The following is a 4,496-nucleotide window of genomic DNA, read 5'->3' on the forward strand; positions in this document are numbered from 1 at the left end:
AATGCAAGACAGTAGGGTGATTGCCTATGCGTCTCTACATGTCACGCCCCGAGCCTGGATGGGCCGCACTGGGAACCTGGTACCTTACTCAATCGAGTACCAATATAACGTATCTTTTTATGTCATACTATCATAGATAACTGAGCTGGAAGACTGCCGTGAGATAAGTAGAATACAACATGTGATACCAACTTCTGCATAAGGCATACGACCTATAAGGCCAAAATAACCACTCGTACACTGAACATAGGCTGACAAGGCCATACAATCTTTTACGTACATGACATATGTCTACAGGCCTCTAAGAATATAAAATTTTAATAAAGGTCGGGACAGAGTCCCGCCATACCAAGAAATACACATCTAAATCATACCAACTAAACAAGCAACTCCAAAGCAAATGGAGCGCACCAACATCTTTTGCTAAGCTGATAGCCTACTTGAAGGGATCTCGGCCTATCTATCGAGACCTGCGGGCATGAAACGCAGCATCCCCAGGCAAAAGGGACATCAATACAAATAATGTACTAAGTATGTAAAGAATGAAAATTAGTAAATAATGGACATGAGGGAAACATGGAGTAAACGACTCGACATGTAAATCTTAATGACTCTATGAATCATTAATATGTATAATGCCATGCATATGCATATAAATGTCATTTTGTGCATAGGTACATGTGTTCATAATACCATTAAGCCTGTGAGGGCATCCCATCATATCATCACGGCCACTATGGGTAAATCATCAATGTATACCAGCTGATCAGGTGGTTGTGCGTATATAACGCCGTAACCTTTTTTATATCCTATATATATATATATACATATATACATGCATATATGTGTATATAACGTTATCTGGTCATGGGTCAATGTACATGAATGCAATGCATGAGAAGTATGTCAATAAAATCTCTTGGAGTGTCATAAGACCATTATGCCTTTGAATAATATCATGAAGTAAACTTTTTCAACTTACATATTTTTTTGAGACCCATTAACAGATGATAGAATAATATAACACATGGAGAACCAAGAACATAAGCATCTCTAGCATTTCTATGAATAGAATCATTTATGGAAATTGCGCATTTGCTCGTTTCATTTGTGTCGTATAAATCATGCCAAAAGAAAGAAGGGATAGCCTTAACATACCTGAGTCGATTTTCTTGATAATCCTCTAACACACGTTAATTGTGGCAAAATACAGAGCAAGTCGTATGAAAACCTCGAAGCAATCACGTTTCTATGCAATGAAAAACTTGGCCGAAACTTTTCCTTAAGAACTTAACAACAACATTGCTATTTGGAAAATGAATTAACGTGCTATGTTCTTTGGACTACAAAGTGATTTGAATTGTTAACGTTTCTATGCTTGGCATGCTTGGCTGAAACTTCTCTTAAGAAATAAGAAAGCGACGTTTAAGCTTTGTTGGATCTCTTTCTTAAGAGATTGAAATATTATCCTCCAAATAGTGAATGAAAGGAAATGGAACAACTCTTATATTTCCTTGATTGAATTGATGCTACTGTGACTATCCTTATCCAAGATTCATTTTGAATCCATGCCACATATTTACTAAATGTAATAGTCACAACGTGTTTAAGGAAAGATGCCACGTTAATCTTTATCCCAGAAATTTTAATTAATTAGCTAATATCTCACCAAATTACCCCAATTATTCACACAATTAATAATTATATCAATTTACTTAAAATATTACTCACTTTCAATACACTTTATACACCTTACTATCATGGCCGTGTGGTACCTTGTATGGTACTAGTCCATAAATATCGGTATTGTAGCTCGGGCTTATTTCATCCCAAAATATCACACTTCGATGAAATTTATTTTCTTCAATTTGCTTAACCTCTCACCTTCACAAATTTACTCATCACTTGATTGAAATAGCATAATACTTATAATCTCAAAATAATCCCATTCCAGAACTTACGTCGATTAACTTACGATGAAACTTTAACGTACGAAAAACATGTGATGTAATATCTTATTTTTCGAGCTTCCATCAATTTATTGATGGCATACATTTACGTACAAAAATATGGGGTGTAACACTGCAGTTGACTGTTCATGAGAATAATTACCATAATCATGACTTAGAGTTTGCAGCTATTGTTCATGCATTGATGATTTGGAGGCATTATCTCTGTTGTGTGTTGTGTGAGATATTCACAGATCATTAGAGCCTGAAGCAGTTGTATAAGCAAAAGGATCTAAATTTGAGAAAGTGGAGGTGGTTAGAGCTGTTAAAAGAATATGATATCACCATTTTATATCATCTTAGGAGGGCCAATGTGGTAGCCAATGCCTTTAATAGAAAGGCTGTAAGCATGGTTAGACTTGTATATATTCTAGTTAGTGAGCGGCCGCTAGCATCAGATATTCAGGCTTTGGCCAATTAGTTCATGAGGTTTGATGTTTCGGAGCTAGCCGAGTTCTTGCTTTCCAGGTTTCTTGGTCTTCTTTGTATGAGCGCATCAGAAAGCGTCAGTATGATGACCCCCATTTACTTGTTCTTATGGACATGGTACAACACGGTGATGCCAATGAGGTTTCTATTGGAGATTATGGATGTTGCTAATGTAGGGTTGAATTTGTGTGCCCAATATGGATGGGCTGCGTGAGTTGATTCTTGAGGAGGCCCACAATTTGCGCTATTCCATTCATCCGGGTGTCGCCAAGATGTATCAGGATTTAAGGCAGCATTATTGATGGAGAAGAATGAAGAAAGATATAGTAAAGTATGTGGCTCGGTGTTTGAACTGCCAATGAAGTACGAGTATAAGAGGCCTGGTGGTTTACTTTAGAGACTTGAGATTCCCAAGTGCAAATGGGAGCGTATTACCATAGATTTCATTATTGGGCTCCCACGGACTTTGAAGAAATTTGACGCAATAAGGGTCATTGTGGATAGGAAGGTGATCCCAAGTCGGCGCATTTTATTCCGATGGTGGCTACTTATTCTTCAGAGCAGCTGGCTCAGATCTATATCTGGGAGGTTCTTCATCTTCACAGCCTACCAGTGTCTATTATCTCTGATAGAGGCATATAGTTCGCATCGCATTTCTAGAGAGCTATGCAGCAAGAGTTAGGTACACGGGTTGAGTTGAGTACAACATTTTACCCCCAGATGGATGAGCAATCCAAGTGCTCCATTCATATCTTGGAGGACATGCTATGCACTTGTGTTATGGATTTCGAGGGTTCTTGGGATCACTTCTTACCGCTTGCGGAGTTATTCTACAACAACATCGACCAATCGAGTATCCAGATGGCTCCTTATGAGGCCTCATATGTGAGGCGGTATTGTTCGAGCCAGGAGAGGCTAGGTTGCTGGGCACTGATTTCGATCGGGATGCCTTGGAAAAAGTCAAGTTGATTCAGGATGCCTTGATATAGCATTCATGGTGGGAGAGAGGGTTTTGCTACGGTTTTCACCCATGAAGGGTATGATGTGGTTCGCGAAGAAGGGCGAGTTTTTTCATAGGTTTATCGATCCCTTTGAGATCTTTGAGAGAGTTGGTGAAGTGTCTCGTAGACTTGCATTGCCACCTAACTTATCAGTATTCCACCCGGTGTTCAATGTTTTCATGCTCCAAAGTTATCATGGTGATTCCTCCCATATATCAGATTTCAGTTTCAACCAATTGGATAGTGAATTGACTTATGAGGAGCCGGTGGCTATTCTAGCTCGGAAGGTTCGAAAGTTAAGGTCTAAGAGTTATCCTTCTGTTACAGTGCAGTGGAGATGTTAGCCGATCAAGGAAGCTATGTGGAGTCCGAGTCCAATATGCGGAGTAGATACCCACATCTTTTAACTAGACCAGGTACTTTTCTATGTTCGTTCGATGACGAACGTTTCTTTTATAGATAGAGAATGTGACGACCCAGTAGGCCATTTTTAGTACTAGCCTTTATTTCCTTATTATGAGACCTCTATTAGATCCATTCTGTATTTCTCAATTTGTGCGTAGTCCGTGTTATTTTCCGGAAAGATTTTAAGTGAAAATTTGAAGAAAATGTGATTTTTGGCTTTAAAAATAACTGGAGTTGACTATCGTCACTATTTGTTTGTAAACGACCCGGGATTGGTATTTTGACAATCTCGATGGGTCCGAATTTTGATTTTTGACTTGGGCGTATGCCCAAAATTAAATTCAAAATTCCCTAACTTGATTTGATGTGTTTTATCGAAAGTTAGTAATTCAAAGGTTTGGATAATTCCTAGGTTTTACCATAGGTTGATTTTATGGCTAATGAAATTGGATTTTGGTTCCCGGACTTGGTATAGGTTCATTATGATATTTGAAACTAGTCTACAAAACATGGTGCAAATCGGAGTTGGTTTGATAGGATTCGGACGCTCGGTTGTTATTCTTGAAGTTCTTAAGCTTCTTTGAAAATTTCGTGCATTTTGAGGCCTTATTCATAGTTCTAGGTTTAATTTTCGTATTTTGATCATGCGAGT

Source organism: Nicotiana sylvestris, chromosome 2 (assembly GCF_000393655.2).
Source record: "Nicotiana sylvestris chromosome 2, ASM39365v2, whole genome shotgun sequence".
Classification (NCBI taxonomy): Eukaryota; Viridiplantae; Streptophyta; class Magnoliopsida; order Solanales; family Solanaceae; genus Nicotiana; species Nicotiana sylvestris.